General features: G+C 36.0%; 1 pseudogene; it reads left to right on the plus strand.

The window, feature by feature from the left end:
* Positions 1-19879: 19879 nt before the first annotated feature.
* The window catches only part of LOC149542805 (aspartyl protease family protein 2-like), a 29482-nt pseudogene continuing 26748 nt past the window's right edge, over positions 19880-22613 (plus strand).

The raw sequence follows: 22613 nt of genomic DNA on the forward strand, positions 1-22613 counted from the left end.
ATTCATCCATAAATCCCAAGTCCTTTGGAAGCAATTTGGATGATCAACTCAAACACAAGTGCATGAATCCATCCTCAAATGTTCACTATGTCTCCTCTAATTGATATGTGAATGTCAAGAAGGAAAATACACAAAAGAGACCGCAAAGGTCCTCTATTCAAATAGCTCAACCGAAGAAAGTGTGGGTTCTTAAATCTATTATTGAAGAAATGTGTTCCAAAGCATCTAATGAAAAATCAAAAGCTATATGGATTCCCAAGTCTATTTTGAAGGACTTGATTATTGAAAACAAATCAAAATTGACATTCAAGCTTCCAAAGGTTTCCACTCCATCTCCTTCCCAACATCTTCCTAAAAAGGTTTCAAAACCTTCTACTCCACCCCTCTCAAAAATGGCTTTGCTACCTCATATATCTAAGCCTCACTCTATTTCATCCATATTTCCTCCATCATTCCACTACCCTTAAAGGTGTGTGTCAATTTTGATCTTTCCTAATATCTCATCCACCCTCATGAGATCCTCTAAATCTTATACCTGCTTGCCATCCTTGCTTGTTTTAGTCTTCCAAAACCAACAACCTTATCCTCCATCTACCTCTCATTTTCCTATCATTTCCCTTCCATTACCTTATCAGCATCTTTGAGTGTACCTTGCTATGGCCTTGGCTTATCATAACTTATCTTTCTTATAGGCATGCTATATAACCTGAGAAAGGCTTGAATTCTTTCCAAAAACTCTAAAAATCCAAAAAAAAAGAAAAAGAAAAAGTGCCTAGGTGAAAACCTGGAAACAGGCGCCTTGGTAGCAAAAGTAAAGAAAAATAAATCCATCCTATGGTGAAAACCACTTCTTGTGGCACCTTATATAAGTACCATGATGAAAACCTGGTAAATAGGCGTCATGCGTAATTCTTCCATCAATGACATCCTATCATGATCTTGCTTATCCTTCAGATGTCCTCATTCCTGAAGTCATTCACTCATAACCTCCATAACAAACTTTTCTATCCTATTCAGTTAACCCTTTGGTCTTGATCAACGAAAAAAAGAAGAAAACTCAGTTCTTACCAATCTCTTGACATGGTCATTTTCTTGGATTACTTACACGATACCCTTCATTACACCATGAGCTTATATTGTTATATCCTTTTCCCTAGCTTGGGTAATCTTGTGAAGGCTTTCCTTTAGGGTAACATTCACCGCTTCATACTCCTTGCCTATCCATCTCCACTTATCCACTAGCTTGCTACTACATATTGTCCTACACCTTGCTAGACATTGGAACAAAATCAAGGTAATCCTTCTTGAGAGCTAGTAATCTCTGACAAAGTTCTAAAATTTTGAAAATATCTAAAAATTGAAAAAGTCCTAAAAAAATTGTTACCCTGATGAAAACCTAGCAATAGGTGCCTTGGTAACACCAAAAAAATTGAAAAAAATCAAAAATACAAAAAAAATTGAAAAAAGAGAAAAATACAAAAAAAATTGAAAAACAAGAAAAGTGCCATTGGTGAAAACTTGGAAACAGGCATCATGGTAGCAGAAAAAAGAAAATTATGCCAAGAAGGTGAAAACCTGGTAAACAGGCACCTCTTGTTCCCAATGCTTCATCTTACAACACATCTTTTGGCTATTTTGTATAGTCACTTTCATGCTTTCGCTTTCTTGCTTTTCCTGCTTTATGCTCATGTATCCATGGATTGAGTCTTGTTACAGCTCAAGGGCATTCCCCTTCAATGTCACTATTTTTGAGATTCTCCTCATAGAATCTCGTTCACGACAGTCACCAATGGTCCTCACTGTGTCTGCCTACTGTCGCCAGTGTCACTCTTTCAAGATTCTCCTCATAGAATCTCCTTCGTGAAAATCACCTATGGTCCTCACTACATCTTCCTACTGTCGCCACTATACCTCATTTTCAAGATTCTCCTCATAGAATCTCTTTCACAACAGTCACTAGTTGTTTTAGCTGTGTCTGCCTACTATTGCTTGGGTCACGTCTCCACATTCCCTTATGGAAGATCTCTCTTGCGTTAGTCACCAGTCATCCTAGCTGTGTCTGTCTACTATTGCTTAGTCCTCTTTAGGTTCTTCATCGTGAAGTTTCCTCTTTGACCTCAGTCACCATTCATTCTGACTGCGTCTGCCTACTATTGTCATCCTACTGAAGAGATTTCTTTCAAACATGTTCTGGACATTGACACCTAACATCAATCCTAAAAACATTGAACTCAAAAAAAAGACATACTTGTTTGGGTATGCTGAGCATTTGCTTTGTTTGCTTTGTTTTTCTTTATCATATCTCCTTGAGCAACTCGATGATTTCGTCTGCGACTAGAGAAGTAATGACTGGGGGCATGATCTTTTCTTTGCTTTTTGTTTGTGGTTTAGTTCCAACAAGTTGATACATTCCTATAAAAGGGGTGTCCACTATAAGAGCCGCCATCTCGTATTGGATGGCCATGTGTACCTCGACTCCTTTTATACAGATGTGTCAATAACATTGGTTCTTCTCCTTGTTTGTTGGAGTGAACTCTTCATGCTACAGTAAATACTGATACTCGTCCTGCTAACTAAACGTACGGGTCACTGCGAGTATATCTAGCACACTTCTATCTCAGGTTACGAACGCAAGGGTCGTTGCAGACATAATAAATACTAAATACTTAGCATAAGATAGATCTCCCGTGTGTTTGGTGTGTTTGTCATGCAAGCAATATTATGGTCATCCTAGCATTTATGCTATGACGCTTATGATAACTTGCTACATTAAAAGGGACAAACGTTCTTGTCATTTTGGCTTCTTGTGCCTCGAATGCTTACATTTAATCCCGAGAAACCAATAACATATGTTATATTCATATTTCCATGATTGCAATGTCAGTGGGAATTGCATGACCTACCAGCTTTGTTCTATATCCGGTGATGATTAAATATTGAGGCTTGGTAACCAGACCTAGGGTTGCATTTAATATAGTCTTTCATTACATAATTCACTTGCATAAGCACACGATTCAATTGCAACTCTGTTCCCATCCTTTGTGATGAGGAATTGTTGGCTTCTTCAAAGCATCGTGTTCTTCACAACTGCACAAATGATCAATTAATCACTCTCTTGGGTACTTTACTTGCTCTAAACCCATTTTCGGGATCGAATTCAAAATCTGACACACCTAAGTAGTCTAGAAATGCATTTTAAAATTTTGGGACCGATGTGATCAAACGCTTGTGCAGTCTGAATTTATCTGATATCTTGGGATTCCTAAATTCCTTTCAATTCTAAATTCTTCATATTTTCAAAATTCATTTTGAAAATCTTCAACTCAAGTCAACTTTGCTTAATTCTAGTCAACTAAATGGTCAAACTTGGTCTTCTGGACCTCAGAAGCACGCTAAACTGACTCTGAATCATCTTCTGATCATTCTGATTTCTTCCATATTCTACTAAATCTTGGATTTCTCCAATATCTCTTTATGTTGCCTACATCATATTTCTGGTGTATCATCTTTCGATTTCGCTCCCGAGGGGGTAGGATGATTACATCATTGAACTAAATGTAACTCAATCTAAATCTCATTTCTTGGGGCATCTAGTTCCCATCTTATGTCCCCAAAATTGGCTTATTGCTACGATCACCAATTCTGGTATATTTTTGATCGATTCTAAAGTCCTATGTCACTAGGCAATTCTTATTTTGCTACTCACTACTTGACTTAATTGTCAAATACAGAAAACCTAAATCTGCATTAATCAGACTCTTTATTTAATTCTTATAGTATTGACTCACATTAGTCACATTAAACCTATTGATTAATATTTAATTTAATTATTAAGTATTTATACTTTAATTAAATTAAATTATCTCCTAACGCTAATGTACTATGGAATTAAATTTATTTAATTTAATAAATATGCCCATTTTAATTAATTAAACAAAATTATTTAGTTAAATGGAGAAGCTACTTATAATTAATTAAGAAAAGTTATTTAATTAAATGGGAAGCCATTCCTAATTAATTAAATGAAGTTATTTAATTAAATAAGGAAAGTGTCTCTAATTCATTAAATAGAATTATTTAATTAAATAAGAAAAGGTAATTATAAGAGCATATCTCATTTTATTAAATTAAATATCTCTCCAAAATCTCTCTTTAGTTCAAAAAAGGGAAATTCCTAGTTCACTGCTGATCAAATTAGAAGTGACCCAGATCACTTGCTCTGACACTAAAGTCTATCTAAGTTGACTGGCTCTTACACTCAGATCTGAGTCAGTTAACTCCCTTTGATTTGGGAATCTACCTTTATGATTGAACTTCATCTTCAATCTTGGCCGTTGATTGAAATCAATCTCAACCGTTGATGGATTCTAGGAAAATCTATTTAAGAGACCCTCATCTCTTCATTTTAAGAAGGATGAAGAAGAATTTGCATCGAATTGCTGCCAAATTGCATACTCATTTAAGCTTTAGCATATTCTCATATATTTTCATTGTTAGCTTAGAATTAATATGCATTCATTTTAGCATAGTTTCTTTCATATGTTCTTAGCTTAATTGCATAACATATTTAGAGTTTGTTGCATGTTCATTCTAGATTAATCTGCACAATCATATAGATTAATTTCATTTTCAAATCCTTCGTTCTTAGAGGGTCTGGTTGCCTGCACCTCGATTCTGAGGATATTAACAGGCAAAATCCTTCTAGATAGAAGGCAACAGGTCGGCTTGTTGGATGATTTTCGGATGGACAATCCAATGTTCATTCTGAGATGAATTCTCATATAAAGACCATGTTGAAGTGTGTGGGTGAAGCGTAAGGCCACATTCTACATATACAATGGCTTTGGTTTGTAGCTCAACCATGGGGTTCTCAAATTGGATCATTTTCTTTATCCCAATCTTCAACCCTACCTAAAAGATCTAGCAAATACTTCCCAATATTTTCTAGTCACATAAATCAAGACCCAAATGATCACATTAAAGAAGCCACAGTTTCCTATGGGATCCTTGGTGTGGAGGAAGATACATCTTTGTAAGACTATTTCTTGGAAACCTCACTGGAAGTGCAACATGTTGGTTCCAAAAATTTCCAAATAATTGCATCACTTATTGCAATAATCTTGAGGTAAAATTTCTTTAGAGGTTTATGCCCACAGTTGATGTTGCTAAGTTATTATTAAATTTCTTTCAAATCAAGATGGAAAAAGGGGAAGTCATGAGGGATTTTGTTGATAGGTTCAATAGAAGTGTTGGTAATATTTCTCTAACCAGCCAACCAAGTGAGAATAACTAGTTGTGTCTTCATTTCCACCATGCAAACTAAAATTAGATTCTTGCTTAGGCATCTAAAAGTACAAAGGTTGCAAGATGCACAAAGGGAGGTTATTAGCATGGATAATGATATGATCATTAGTAGAGTAAAATGTGGTAAACCTTTGCAAGAAAGAAATTGTATCTATGAACAATAGTACAATCTAGAGGTAAATCCTAGACAGAGAAGGCTTATCCTTAAAATAATGAAAGCTACACCTCCTACCTTGTTTATCAAAATATGGCATTTTTTAGTGCAAAGAATTTGTTAATGCCTCCTATGATTGAAAATAGTCCCAATGATGTGTTCGAAATATATCATCTACATGTTGAGTATGATGATGAGGACGTAGTAGAATCATGCTTGAGGATGGTGCAGCCTCATGAAGATCAAGAATCAACAAGGTTGGAACTCCCACTTCTGCAATCTAAAAATGAGAGTCCTTTGGGTTCTACAAGTTTGATAGCAGAAGAAAAAGATGGGTTATATGCAACACTTTGTGATGATAGAGAGGTTGAACAACCTCAATCATTTTTAGCTTCCCCAGATGGTGATAATTTTAACGAAGAAGAGAACATTGAAGGGATTTATCAATAATTAAGTATGAAGATTTCAAAGGTAAACATTCAAATTTTGATTTCATTGATGTATTTGACCTAGATAGTATGTTTCTAAGGTGGTTGTAGCAAAAGATGATGAAGTTGGCATGATCAGTAATGATCCTATGCTGGATGAAGGGTACTCCTATTTTAAAGATACTTCAAACATTGGAAATCATTTTCATGATTAAGACCCTGTGAGTGTTGATCGAATGAATGGCATGATCATCTCATTGCTAATATGTGAGCCAAAAAAAAATTAGCCATTGACCGGAGAAGGCATTGAAAATTTCATGCCAAAAACTCAAGCAAGAGTAGTGATTTACAATGAGATATGGTTATTTGGACATGGATATCAAATTGATAATTTGTTGCACTCAATCAATTGGATTCACAACAAAGAGTTTTCCATGTGGAGGTTGCATCAAGTTGTCTCATTCGGGAGTAGCCCATTGTTTTGAAGAGGCTCTTTCTTCTCGCAGCTGGTGAATAGCTTCATGTAACTATTCCTCAGCCATGGTTCTTATGGTGAGTTCTTCTCACCTATATATACTTGTAAATATGTTGTCACTCTATGAGCTTTTGGTGGTGTGTATTTTAGTTGGTTGTTTTTGGGTGTTCCCTTGCTCTATCCCTCTCTGCAAGTATTCCCTTGGATCTCTGTTGTGTGCCAACTCTATTTTCCTAATGGCTAAGCACTGGTCTCCAACTAGAGGCTTCCTGGATTCTTCATGTCCCTTGTGGCCCACATCCCCAGTTAGAGCCAGCTATAAGCATACTTTCAGCACCCAAGTTTTAAAATTTTGACACAAAGCCCCATTGAAGATAACCTATGAGATTGTTTCCATATGTTGCTAATTTTATTGCTAATGATGTTTGTGTGAAACTTAAAGTTGTGGGGAAGTAGTGTTCCAGGATCATGTTGAACTTGAACTTGAACCTCAAGGTTCAAAGTTCAAAGTTTGAGCTTCAAAAATTTTAAGACAAGATCCAAAGTTGGTTTCAGTTCTAGTTCAAAGGTTCAATTTTATGATTCAAGGTTCAAAGTTTGAGAGTTTAACTTTAAGGTGCAATTCAGAGGTATAGTTTTATGCTTCAAGTTCCCAAGTGTAAATCCAGTTCAAAATGGTATTGTTCAATGGTCAAGTTCAAGTTTTGGTGTTCAAAACATTGGTATGAGAGTCTAGATCAAGTTTTCAAAGTGTGGGCCCACAAGGTTTAGCTCAACTTCAAATTTAGATGCATAGTTAGGCCCTAAATAAAACTTCAATATCCAATGTTGAGGGATTCAAAAGTGCCTATTTAAGGATTTTAATAGTTGGACAGTTTAAGTTTGTATGATCAAAGGCTTGGGGCCAAATATAAAACAATCCAAATTTTAGATGCTCATGCTACATGTTAAAATCACTCATTTGCCATGGTGATATTTGGGGGCCATTCATGATAAAACATGGTTTTTAAAGGTAAGCTAGTATGAGAATGTGTGATGAGGAGAAGCCTAATGCACATATGGGGATGAATTCAATGTGTCACTTTGTGAACTTCACAAGTTTCAATGGCCTTATTCTCAAGCAATTCTATAACACAAGAAAAATCACAAAGCATTAGGAATAATATGTAGATGAATGAGAAGCACTTGAAATAACAAAGGCTATATTCCTTTGCCTACTTAATAGAAGTGCCACATTTTCAATTATATCTACACATGTAAGCACAATAGCTTTTGCACCTTAAATAAAATGTGAATTTGACATATTTCCAAATGAAAGGTGGAGATTAACAACAAAATGCTTGTGGGAGGCTTGGTGAGAATACAATCTAATTGGCTATGATTCTATGTCACGATGAATAACATGGTCAATGCAATAATCAATTATCATAAATCCTACACATTGATGAAGCAAAGATAGAGATGCTCCCAACATCTATTTGACAATGAAAAACATCGATGAAGGAATGTTTGAAACAAAAGAGGAACTCATAAGAACATGAAAAGACATTGTTCATCCACAAATCTAAGGTGAAGTTTGGTTCCCGATAGTAACATAGGTAAAAGGAAAGATTCTTATATTGCCTAAAAGTGGATAAGGCTTATATTTTTACCTTGCCACATGGAATATTATTACATCCTCATCGATATGCCAATGAAGTGAATCCCTGAGTGACTATTAGAATGCCTACATATTTTGTTATTATCAAAATGTCAATTGGTCAAGGAGTTTGATGCTATCAAAATATGTTTATTGTTGTGTAATATTTCATAATCTATGGAGGAGATGTAAAGATGGAGGTTAGCTTCATCAAAATAATCTCAAATTGAGCCATCGAAGAACATGTTCAATCTTTGTGTATGCATTGCCAACAAAAAGCAACGATGACTACAAAACCAACTTGGCAGAACCATGTGCTTTCATAACGCTCAAATGTTTTGAGATATAATAGGTACATAGTAATGGTGAAATACAAATGGGAGCCTATGAGGTGTACAAACCTATTGACATCCTACAGGATCAAAGCTAAGACAGGGCACTTTTTAGTTCATCGTACCACATGCAGGTAATATCTAAGAGTGCACGGGTAAATCACACTATTGTCCAATGAATGTATCCATGTGTTGAGAAGGTGCACACATTCTCTCCAAAGGGAACTCAAGCATATGAAATCAATAATTAACTTGGGGGGCCAATAATATTTTTTCAGTTTAAAAGACATTGTGTAAGTATGCCATCATGGTCGATGATATTGTACTTATCAAGCCCGATGAGGAAATGTGAACAAAATCATCAACCCCCTTGTAATGGGAAATACCCAACCTGGATGCATAGAGCCTTCTTTGTGCCCTCATTACTGTATTGCACAATCACACGGTAGTAGGTATTGGGTTGGTTCTTTAAATCTTGGGAGGAACATTTGGCATCATTATGTGATTCACAAGTAAGACTAGCATTATGGGATGTCCATCAATGGACATTTGTCTATCAATTTGAAGTATCAAAATTTAATCTATGGTTTGATCATGCTTATCAAAGTAAAATTTATATAAAGATTCAAATTCAAATATTACAAATATATTATATTCAAAAGTAGAAAGCCATTAGCTAGAGGTGAAAGTTAGATAAAAAGAAACTAATCATTATCTTTAAAGAATTAGTTATGGAAACTAACAAGGGAGATTTTGATCAACAGAAGAGGATAAATATGCAAGAGAGAGAAGGTTAGGGGTTTTTTTTTTTTCTAGGAGTCCTAAGGCTATAGGAGAGAAAGATATTTTTTCTAAATATCATGATACTGTAACAGAGCAAGATATAGGGAGTACTTGCATTTTTTGCAATTTGATTGTATGTGTAGGGACATATCAATCTTTTTATTGTTTTGGTATGTTTTCTAGAAATAAAGTGGAATATTTGTATGTTGGATCTTAAGATCTAAATATTTATTATTCTAATTAAAACTAATTGTATGATTGGTTCTTTCTTATTCTTGAGTATAATCATGTGATGTTATGTCAAGTTTAAGTAAATTTATAAGTCAATTGGTTGATAAATTCACATCTGCAAAATAGCTCATGTTATTCTTTTAATTTTCTCTGTAGTGTGAAAGACTTTGTAGATAGTCTTATGGTTATTTTCTTGTTTTTCTATCATCTACTAGGTTGTAATCTCGATGATCACATTCACCCCATAGTGATGAGAGAATGTTAGGAATCCTTTGTGTCTTTTGATAAAATACATGACTAGATATTTAATTCATTGTAAATATTTTTAGAGGGAGTTGTACCTCACAATTCAGAGGAGAGTTATCAATCAATGATAACTATTCAACTATTAGTATCTTTCTGTTCTTCCATATGGGTGTATAGAGTCATATTTTTCAATTCTTTTCGAAGGACAAAGTTGTTTACTAACAAGTATTACCATTTCAATTTCAAGGTTGATTCCTCAATCTAAGGCTTGACCAAGACAATCCCTCCCTCGATAAACAAAATTAGTTTTTCTTTTATGTAAGAAGAGAGTATCAAAATTATGAATTTAGATCTAGAAACTATTAGTTAGAAGCTTCAAGAAAAATTGGGTTTGATTTTGTTTCTATGCTCTGGGAACATGTTCACCATCTTATAAACCTACCGATAGACATCATCAAAATTTACCTTTACTTGGAGATCTAAGATCTTTAGGGTTTCCAAGCCTTCTTATTCTGGTCACAAATTTGTAGTCATATTTTCTATAGATTTTGTTGATCCATGATTTTTAGAGAAAAAAATGGTTTACCTTGCATAAGTTGAGGTCACTTTTCTCTCTCCTTTTCATCTTATATCATGGATGTATTTTCCTATTTTAATTGAACTAGTTGTATACATATTACTCCTAGATCTAGTTCATACTTTTCATTTAGTCAATTGCTTCAATTTAAATTCACATTGTATATTTAGAGTTAATGAAAAGATGACTTACTTGTGTACTTCCTTAATATAATTTGGGTTTATTATTAGAATCACTTCATCCTTTTTGGGTTTTCCTAATCTAACGTGAGTTATATTTGGAAGCCTCTCTTTCTCTTATGTTGAATGGTTTAGGGTGATGATGTTTAAATAATGAATTCATCTCATCTAGTTTACATTGTTAGATTTATTACTTCAATCTCCTTTGCCTTGTTGCACTTGAAACATTTAAAGGTCCCACGGGACCATTTTTTTGAAATTGATATGATGCAAAGCTAATAGTAAAACAAGGTTTTCCTAATCCATGGCCTACAAATGACCAACACTTCTTTCAAAATCAATCACTTTATAATTGAGATACTCAATATATATTTTCCAATAGTGGACTAACACTTCCACAATAAACTTATCTTGGTATACATTTTCTTACATCAAAATGCACACCTACTTAGTAGTATGGCTTTCACAATGTTTGTTCCTTCAAAAAAGGACATATTGTAACTTCATTCCTAAAGGCATGGATAGGCACATATATTTTTGTTATATAACATGGGGACCCAAGGCAAGATATCTGATATTCCCCTTTTTCACTTGCAAGGATTTCTATAGAGTGGTTGTTATATAGAGGCCTAGTTCTATTAGCCCTTTGATAACACCTTTTGGCCCACAACTTGAAAACCTTACAAACAACTTCACCAAGTCATTATACTTTCAAATACCCTTTTGAGAGACACAAAACATACCCAAGTTACACACCCCTATCCCTATATTTACTTGGTCAATAATCCTTGATGCTAATAGACCTAATTTTCCTATTTAGACTCAAATACAAAGAAAATGCCCTAGTTTCACTCCAAAATAACACTTGAAGTAGTTACAGCACATCATAAAGCCTCCAATCCACTATTGTTTTGTACATATACACCCTTTAATTCTCTTTGTACAAATTTGTTTTGCAATTTTATCAGTTAACCATATTGAGATGCTTGGCCAGGGCTTGGTTGTTCTCACCTTTGTGTCATTCTTCCTATTTGAAAATTTTTGACTATTAGAGTACATCCTATATTATTTCTTTCCACTAGGATCTAGGAAATTCAAATTATGGAGAATAAATTAAAATATGTACATGTCTCTAAACACTAGGTCTGTAAGGGTTTGATACCAGCTTGTGCTAAAACAATAATATCTTCCACTAGACTCAATGAATTTTAGTTTTTTCTATAAAAAATATCTTCCATGAGGCTTAATTAATTCTCACCAAAAAAATAAAATAAGAAAGTTAATTTCACTACACTAAATAGCATCTAGCATTTAACCATCCACCAATTTGTACAACTCTGTACAAGGCAAGTTACATTGAAGTTCTATAGGAAAAGTAATGCATATTTTCATTCAATTATTAAAAACTTCAAAAAATCCATGGATTTGACCCCAATGGCCTAAAATAGCCTTTTCCTGAATTCCCCAAGTAGTTTTTAAACCTACATGACCATTGGGAAGAAGTTTCTCAATTATTACAAAAGTTACACAACTTTGTCAAGCAAATTTTTTAAAACATTTGCATTTTGTGACAACTTTTTTATTTTCCACTATTCCATGTGAAATTCTTCGGCAATTTAAACTCCTAGGGACCTAAGCCAACATTTACTAAACATCTACTGACTCTTTGACCAAGGTTGAACATGTTGGCTTATAAATACCTAACATGTAAATGGACTTTAAAAAGGTTATACATTATTACAATAAAACACAAATTGGTCCATAGGACCTTATCACACCTAATCACATCAAATATAATCATTTCATAACATGAGCATTCAAGTTTCTTCATTTTGGATTTGAGGTGCTCGTGCACCATACTCCTCAGGTGATTGCATCTCAAGACCACTTGATATGAGTTCCTCCAAGATATTTAAATATCTTTTTATGTTTAATTAATCCATCCATACTGCATATTATTCAAAGAGTCCATTCTATTTGGCGAAGTGTTGTCTATAGGTGTTATTTCTAGTCTTCTTGATAATCTTGGTATCTAGGATACATTCAAGCTTCAAAGATATGTTAGGTGGTAGTTTCTTCAACCATTCATCATTCTCTTATGTGCATATATGTACTCCAATATATATAACAACATCCCCTTTATAGGGTATCAGATTCATAACACTAAAAATTGGTGAGGTACCAATGCTAGACGGTAATCGATTTCATATTTAATAATTCTACAATGACCGATTTTCCTTATTGTGAGTTTTTTGTGTTTTCCTTTAAGTAGTCTCTTCTTTTTTAGATTTTTCCATACCAAATCCCCTATCTAAACTATACATCTATCCTCTTTTTATCTTCCTTTTTTGTCCTTATTTGTACTCCTTTGCAAATTTATTTAGCCTATTCATGAATACCCCTTATACTTTTTGCAAATCACTCACCTTGTGTATTGTTCATTCCATCATGGAGTGTCCCCCTAAGTTCTAGAACCCCTTTTGGGTTAAATCCATCTACTATTTGGAAAATACTCGTCCTTCCTATTGATGGAATCATTGTAAGCATACTATGTGTGAGGAATCACTCCTCTTCAAGTTTTCTATTAGGAAACTTAAGACATTACCAAGAGACTTGTTGACAAATTTAGTTTTCTTGTGCATTTGGAGATGGTAGGTAGAACTAAAGAAACATTTGTGTCCAATTTCTTCCAATGGGTCCTCCAAAAATGACTCATAAATTCCACATCCCTATCTGATACAATATTCAATGGCAACCCATGAATCCTCATTGTTTCTTTGAATAAAATACCTGTAACATATGAAGCATTATTTGTGCTTTGAAAAGGAAATAAATGGGCCATCTTGTTGAACCTATCTACAACCACAAACACACTATCATATCTCTTTTGGGTCCTTGGTAATACCATTACAAAATCTATACTAATGTTTTTCGAAGTTCTAATTGGAATGGGCATGGTTGATAATGACTTGCATTGGTTAACACATTCTTGTCTATATAACATATGACATAATACTCCACAAATTGTATGATGTTAGCTTGTATTCTAGGCCAATATTAGCACCTCTTGACTCATTCAAATATTTTTTCCAAACCAAAATATAAACTCAAATTCTCACAATTTTTTCCTTGATAATATTACCCCTGATTGAAAAATTGGGTACACAAAGTTGACCACCCTTAGAAATTAACCCATTGGATCAAATATTCAAAAAATTCTACATGATAAGCATTGGAGAATTCGGAACATACATTATACATCTCAAGGAAATCTTCATCATCATTGTGCATTGTCTAAGACCATCTATCTCCACACTTTGCAACTATATTTCTTGCATTGTTAAGACCCTCATGCTCAAAGCATACACCATTGTTTTGGCTTACCCTTGTAATACCCCAAAATTGGCACATTAACAAACTAAACCAATTTCAATGCATCAATCTTACAACATCAATTCTTTGATCAATTAAGTCCTATCGTGCTAGGCATTTTTTATTCTGATTGTCTTTACTTGACCTAGGTGTCAAATGTAGAAAACCCCTAATCTGTATTAATCACATACTTTATTTAATTCCTAAATATCAACTTAAATTGGCTAAATTATAGTTCTAATCAAATTAATTAGATTACAAGTCCTAGCACTTAAATTAAATCAAGTTCACCCCCTTTACCTAAATACACATGAAAATGGAATTAAATATATTTGATTTAATTAAACACTTTCATTCTAATTGTTAAATTTAATTAATCAATTAATTAGAATATTTGATTATGAAGTCATATGTAATTGAATAAATCAAATATCCTCTCCAATTGTCCTTCTTCATTCATCTCATTCAACTCCTTCAATAATGGAAACTTTCTATTTTGACTCAATTGTCCTCTAATCTGAACCATTCATCTGGTTTGATCTTGATCATTGTTTGGTTCCGAGATTCTATAAAAGAGATCTTAAGCCTCTCATTTGGGGAGGAGGCAATTGATAAGTATTGAATTGTTGTTGGATTGAGCACTCAAGCATTTTGCATTGAAAACTCCATTGCTTTTATATGCTTTTTCGTATAGATTACAATGCATCCATTTAGATTAATTTACTTATCTTGTTCTTAGATTAATTTGCATAGATCTAAGCTTAATCTTGAATTCATCTAGATTAAATCCTTCATTCTAGTTGGTCTGGTTACTAAACTCTTGATTCTGAGAGCGCATATTAAAAACATGTCTAGATAGAAGGGAACAAATTACCTTATGCTGACATCGAGGAAGAATAATCTCATTTTCATTCCTAGATGTACCTGACAAACAATGATCATGAAGAATTGTGTGGTTAATTCAGAGGCCCACATTAATACTCACATTTCTGACACCCACTATGGGGCCAAAAAATTAATTTATCTTTATTTTTGACTTTCTACATTTTATTCTGTATAATACAACAAAGACTCACACAAAAAGTTATTTTCTCATGCAAGAATTTTGATTACTAGCATCATACTGTGTACTTTCTCATGTGTAAATTGCATATGTTTGTGTGAAGAGTGTGTTCTCTCTAATGCGGTGCAAAGCATGTACTCGTGTGACATTGTGGAAAGCTTCGTGTGAGACTTGACAACATATTGTTTAATATTTGCATTTTTTCACATTCTATCATTATTGTTTCTATTTTAACCTCTACTTTTGAAGCATTTCTTTCATAATCTCTAGAATAGCATAATAGTGGTTTGCAAGATGATTGTCAAAGATACCTTGAAACAAGCACACAAAACTTGCTAATGGTTTCACTACAGGACGCTTGTCAAAGAATCACTTGTCAAAGATATTTAGAACCCACTCAAACATTCTATATTTTACATGCTTTCAATCAACATAGTTTAAATAGGCCTTGTGAACTTCTTAGGGCTCTAGAAAAAGGAATGTGGGATTATGCTCTTCGCTACTTGGAGTTGATGCCCAAGAGTAAATCAGAAACCTAGACCCCTTTGAAAAATGTTTCCCACAAGATGCAAGGAGGGTAATGGTTCTCCCAAGAAAATCTTTTAGTGAAGGGATTATGTTATTTTCCCTTTGGGAAGATCAAAAACCCAAAAGCTTTTAGACAAGTTGGAATTGATAAGCTAGCTCGATAATGAATATGTTTGGTGTGTTTGGGTGAGGTGAAAAGGTAGAGGAGTATTCTCTTTTCCCTTTGGGGAAATCATAAACTTGGACCCTATCCAAACCAAGTCTAAGTCAACCTTTAGTGGGTCTACTAGAGTGATCTAACCTCTAGGAATGACCAAATGAGCACACACCTTTCGTCAGTGATTGCGACTCACAATAATAAAGAAGCTTTGTAGAGTCAAATTTTCAAAGCCATGTTAATTTATTTTGACAATACGGTCAGCTATATGCCTAGAGTGTTGGCATTTATGGCAACATATATTCAACATTTCATTTATGCATTTAGAGTTAGAAAATTGTCTAAGTGTTAGATAGTTTGCAGTAGTGTGAAGAAAAATGTGATGTATACGAGTGACACACTTCAAATTAGCTCATGCATAGTTGAGGATAGCTTTATGAAAACTTCATGATGATGTGTTCTACTGCGTAGACTTGTATAGAAACTAGTACATTTTGACTCACATGACATTATGGAAAGCCTCATGTAAGACTTGACAATGTAGTGTTTAATATTTGCATTTTTTCACATTCTATCATTTTATTTTTTGTTCTAACCTCTATTTTTAAAGCACTTATTTCATAATATCTGGAATAGCATAACAATGGTTTGTAGGATTATTGTCAAAGATACCTTGAAACAAACACACAAACTTGCTAATGGTTTCACTGCAGGACGCTTGTCAAAAATATTTAAAACACACTCAAACATTCTATATTTTTACATGCTTTCCATTCACATAGTTTAAATAGGCCTTGTGAACTTCTTAAGGCTCTAGAAAGGAATATGGGTCTATGCTCTTTGCTACTTGGAAGTGATGCCCAAGAGTAAATCAGAAATCTAGACCCCTTTGGAAGATGCTACCCATAGGATTCAAGGAGGGTAGTGGTTCTCCCAAGAAAATCTGTTAGTGAAGGGATAATGTTCTTTTCCCTTTGGGAAGATCAGAAACCTGAAAGCTTCTAGAGAAGTTGAAATTGATAAGCTAACTCGGTGATGAATATGTTTAGTGTGTTTGGGTGAGGTGAAAAGGTAGAGTATTCTCTTTTCCCTTGGGGAAATTATAAACTTGGACCCTTGAATCCAAACCAAGTTTGAGTCAACCTTTAGTGGGTTTACTAGAGTGATCCAACCTTCGGGAATGACCAAGTGAGCACAGACCTTTCACCAGTGATTCCAACCCACAATAATAAAGAAGCTTTGTAGAGTCAAGAACTCCAAAGCCATGTTAATTTCTATTGGCAATATGGTCAACTATATTCCTAGAGCATTGTCATTTATGGCAACATATATTCAACATTTCATTTATACATTTAGAGTTAGAAAATTGTCTAAGTGTTAGATAGCTTGCAACAGTACATAGACATATGCGATGTGTATGGGTGACACACTTTGAACTAGCTCATGCACAATTGAGGATATCTTTATGACAATGTCATGATGATGTGTTCCAATGCAAAAACTTGTATGGACATTAGTACATTTTAACTCATTTTTCGATGAAAATTGGTCAAAATTTTGACTCATGTTGGTCTAATTTTGGTCCAATTAGTTTGTGGCTATTTTTGTCATCAAATTTTTGACCAAATCTTGTAGGTGTTGGAATTGCAATGATTTATTTGGTCAAAATTTACCTCTCTTGATAATAGGACCATTGATCAAAATTGAGACCAAGTTTGGTTGTAATGTCAACCAAAGTATCGACCAAGATGCCAAACCCACAACAACATCCTAGTTGATGCATTGGTCAAAATTTCCACAAATATTTTTTGAAAGTTCCACCAATGTTGGTCGATGCATTGGTCAAAATTTCAACAAATCTTTGGTGGAAATCTCTACCAAGATTGGTCAAAATTTCTATCAATGTTGGTCAATGCATTAGTTGAAATATTGACAAATCTTTGGTGGAAATGTTGACCAAGATTGGTCAAAAGTTCCACCAATGTTGGTCAATCCATTGGTCAAAATGTTAAAAATCTTTAGTGGAAATGTGAACCAAGATTGGTCAAAAGTTTCACATGTGTGCTAGAAGAAATGACCTGTTGGGAGCATAAATAAACAAGCAAACATTAGTTCAAATCAAAACATGCAACAAGTACTCATCAAAATGAAAGAAACCTTAACTAATGCTTGCTTGAGTTTTGCAACTCAAAGAAGCCAAAAAATCAAGCCCTCAAGCCACCTCTATAGCTTAATAAAGGCACCCATGAGAGGCCTTGTTGGTGTCTAAGGATGTGAGGTATGTTTGGTGTGCTCTCCAAACACAACAAGGTAGTGAATATCTTGAATGTGGATGTGCAAATGTGAGTGATGATGAAATATGAACCTAAGCTACATGAGATGAAGAACACCTCAAGAAATGGCTATGGTGAAAGTCATACTTGAAGGCATTCAAGGATGAAAACGAAATGCAACAAAGAAAACTAACTAAGTATGCAAGCTACACTAACATTTAAATGTAAACGAAATGTAAATGCATAAGTAAACTAGACTAATAATGCAAATGAAAAGCTAAACCAACTACCAAATGGTAAGTATGCATCTAGAAATCACCATGAAAACTACCATGAAAGCTACTATGAAAGCTCAAACTAGCATGCAAGCTCAACTATTATAAAAGCTCAAATCTCAGACCAACATGATAATAATTCAATGATGAGAGATGCAAATGCTTGAGACAAGGCTTCTATTTATAGGCTTGAGGGAGGGCTTGGTGAGGTGGCATCCATATAGGTGCCACATAAGGTGAGATGCAAGCGATGCAAATAGTCAAATATTCAGAGTCTGCTCACACATGTGTGAGAAAACTTGAAAAGAAGAGTGGGAGACAAGAGTGCAAAGGGGAGTGTGTAGGCATGTCTTCTCACACATGTGTGAGCACACACGTAAGCTAATGAGGGGGATTATGAAGGAGATTAGGATGATTAAGTAGGATTAGAGAAGAAGTAGGCTTAAGAGGATGAAATGATGGGTGTAGGCTAGGATTTAATTTAATCATAAGTTTAGAGAAATTAATAGGATGTGGGGTTTAAATAAATAAATTTTATTTAAAATGGGGAAGCGTGGAGGATCATGTGTTAAATTAATTTAACACATTAGGGCTAGGAGTATTTAAATTAAATTTAAATACTTAGGAGAATGAACTTATTTAATTAATTAATTTAATTAAATAAGTAGAAGAATGTGACCAATATAATTAATTAATTAATTAATTAATAATTACAATGTTACAGGCAATATTAAATAAATTAATATAGTCTTTAGGGACGATTGTAAGCATCAACATTTTGCCCCTTTTTGATGTGATGTCGGGACGGCATCATATTAAAGAAAAGAAAATATAGGTTGCCCCAGAGAAGGTAGGAGTCATACAGGCAACGATAGAGGAGGAGGGTGCCCCCTCGCAAAAATTGCACAAAAAAAAAATTTAGGCAATTTTTGTGAAAAAGTCTTAGGAAAAGAAGAAAAATGAGAAAAAAAAGAATAAATGACAACATTTGCATGAGTTGTGGGTAAACAGGGGACGAACATGGCTCAAGGAAGACACGAGCTCAAATGGGGTCCACGGGGGGCCTATATAAGCCTTTGAGGGGCCCAAAGAGGGTCATTGTCACACCTCAAAAGTAGAGTATCCAGAGCAAATATGGACCCCATTGATTGATTGCAGCTTGGTGAGCATGTTCAGAAGTACTAGCGAGCAGTCGAGATGGACCCATCGGTAAGTCATCTAATCCTCTTTGTGTTTTTGGTAGACTAGGCTAGGTTAAGGTTATTTATTGCACAATAAATGAGGTAAAATATTGTCAGGGCGAAGATGATAGTCTACACCCTGTCGTCTGTGCAGACGACAATGTGGTGGCAATGGTGTTTGCAGAGATGACAGAATTGATCTTGTCATCTACGCAAACGCTAGAAAAGGGATGGGACTCTGTGCAGACGATAGGTTTCATCCTATCATCTTTATGGCCAAAAGAGGAGGGATAGGGCGAGCAGAGATGACAAACCACAGGTCGTTGTCTCCATAGACGATAAAAGATCTGTCGTCTATGCTGATCAACATTTGCGTTAATTAGTGTCTGCGCAAATCGATGTTTTTATTGATCAACATCTTCACTTATCGGTGTCTGTGCTAATTGGCGGCCCCATCAATTGGGACAAATTAGTAGAAGACAAGGGAAGACGCCCCATTTTGGGGATGACATAGACTAGAAGGACTAACTCTCTGCATGTCTATGTTGCAAGAGGACACGGTGGTGTTCAGGTTGAGGAAGTATTATCCTTTGACTATGGTGATATAGGAGTGACTGATTGATGCAGACGAGTGGCCAGAGCTAAGGGCCCACTCAACACAACTATCAGCGTTGATAAAGCGATGGCACAAGCCCATGGGGAGCTTCCATCTGTCGACAGGGGAGGCTACAGTCACACTTCTAGATGTGTGGCAGATCCTGCGAGTGCCCATTCAGGGGGCATACCCAGAGTATGTACTAGAGGGGTCAGACCCATTTCTAAGAGAGTGCTTCGACAGACGGCAACAGAGACTATCGATCCAACGATCGTGGCTATCTTGGAGGGGAGCTCTAGAGCATAAATTACCGAGGCTAGTAGTATATCTGGCCTCCCTCATATGGCAGATGCTACCTAATCACGTAGGACATGGGTGGCCAATCGACTGGGCGCGAGTTCTGAGCACCCTACTACAGGAGGACGGAGAGGTTTATTGCTAGGGACAGATGATCCTAGCAAAGTTATACCATGATTTGCACATGTGTGCCTATCATACACTGTAGACTGTGGGACCAAGATTGACATTGTTGATGGTGTGGTCATGGGAGCACAACAGAGTCACATGGCCCATCACCCGGCAATAGACTAGGCAGCTTGGCGAGCCATTCACCTATAGATACCGACCTTCGATCCAGTATATAGCCATAGAGTCAGTGGGATTTTGGCACCAATGTATTGATGAGATCATTATGTTTGAGTGGACTCCATATGATGGGGTAGAGTTGTGGGGGATAACACTAGTATCAGGTAGAGAGGATGACACGGAGGATCAAATGTACCTCCCGTACACACAGACTAACTACTAGATCATTGGTTGTTCCGTGCACGTGATCATGGGTTACATGCCTTCTTAGGTGCGACAACAATTTGGGAGGACACAGGATGCGATACCAGACATATTCCTATATCATGTGGTTTCTCGAAAGTATGGTCGACTTTGAGGGCATGAGACTAACCTTCGGTTGGCTCCCATATCATGGGTATCTATGCCAACAGTGTCGTGGGTACATGTATAGGACAGGGGGGATGCAGGTGTGACACTGGCATATGCATAGTGGTGGATTTCTCATCAACCCATGAGACTAACAGTGCCTAGGGCACCACCACCGGCAGAGTAGGCACAAGGGGAGGGGGATGGAGTAGAGGATGGTGGGCAGGCAGCTATGATGCCACCACTGGAACAGGGGGCATAGAGGGACCGTAAGGGCGCAGAGCCTGAGCGAGGAGAGGGCTAGGGCCAGTACCAGTATAGGCACCAGGACAGGGGCCACAGGTACAAGTATAGGTATAGGTGCTAGTAGGGGGACAGAGATAGGGGCCAACAAAGAACTCAAATATGGTGAGGGCTAAGCGAGATAGCCTTTGTGTAGAGGCAGCCTAGTTACAGGGGGTAGCATAGGTGCAGTAGGCACGAGTAGACAACCTAGAGCAGGCCATGGCGGTCATATAGGCAGAGCTGCAGGTGTAGAGGGCCAGAGGAGACAGTGTACAGGAGGCCTTAGTAGCCCTACAGGCATAGGTGGATGCGAGAGAGTTTGTAGGGATGGAGATCTATGCAGATGTAGAGGAGTTGGCAGAGTTGGAGAGACTCTAAGGGGAGGTAGCCATGTTACAAGTCGAGTGAGCTACCCATCAAGTGCAGCTGTACAGATAATATAGGTAGAGGGACATAGCAGGATAGATGCTATAGCCTGGGGCAGCCATCACAGTCATGTAGGAGGCCATCGCAGCCAGCCGAGCAAAGGCATGGGCCATACGAGAGGCAGCCTATTATAGATCGCTTTATATTGAGGTTGTGCTTGTCGATCATCGATAGCCAAATCTTGAGAGGGGGTCTAGCTCATGGATTTCAGGGGGTAGAGCCAAATCAGAGCAGTTCATAGGATAGTAGAGACTTCCTCGAGGGGGAGATATAGGGGGGGTTGGGCCCTTACACCCAATGGCTTGTTTTTGTATAGTGATCAGTTTTTTGACAAATATGTGCAAATGCAGTGAGTTTTTGATGATGTATTTGTACTATATGATTCTACATGATTTGTATATGGATTGTACAGACAGGATTTTTTGATATATACATGACATGATTCGATGGCTCTATATGTGTATGGACTTATGTGATGCATATGATATTTATGATGTGGATACTGACATTTGTGATGCAGGATGTGATGCTATGTGATGTTTCTAAACGATATGTATATGGTGGGTAACATGTGTGTGATGCAGATTTGTGGGAGATTATGAGATGTATGCATTGTTTTATTTTTCATGTATGGATGCATGATATATATGTGAGATGTGATTATGATGTATATTCCCCTAGATGTGATGACTAAAATGGATGTATGTAATTAATGGAATGAACGAACAATGCAATCTAATAAAATGAACAAGGAACACTAATAAATATAAACTAAAATGAATGTAACCTAATGAACTAATGAACTAATGAATCCAACCTAATGAAAGTGCAACCTAAAATGAATATCTATCCAAACTGTCACTCATAGAAACCTAGTAGCATAGCATAGGAGGGGGGGAAATAAATAGAACCTTGTCTCAAGCACGACTCGAATGAAAACCTGAGATACATGAAACCTAACTACATGATATCAAGAGATTTTGTTGTGTTTATATGGAGAGCACACCTTAAATTGATTTTGCAAATGAGTTTATGCATTATATGCTATAGAAGCATAAATGGCATGACTCTTTTGTGTAGACTAGACACACAAAACCATAGAGACTTTAGGATGATAGGTGTAGTTTACATAATCATGATGGATCAAATGTCATATATGCCATGGAGAGGTCCGAGC

This window comes from Cupressus sempervirens, chromosome 8 (genome assembly GCF_028749045.1).
Source record: "Cupressus sempervirens isolate cs-2001-9-10 chromosome 8, ASM2874904v1, whole genome shotgun sequence".
Taxonomy (NCBI): Eukaryota; Viridiplantae; Streptophyta; class Pinopsida; order Cupressales; family Cupressaceae; genus Cupressus; species Cupressus sempervirens.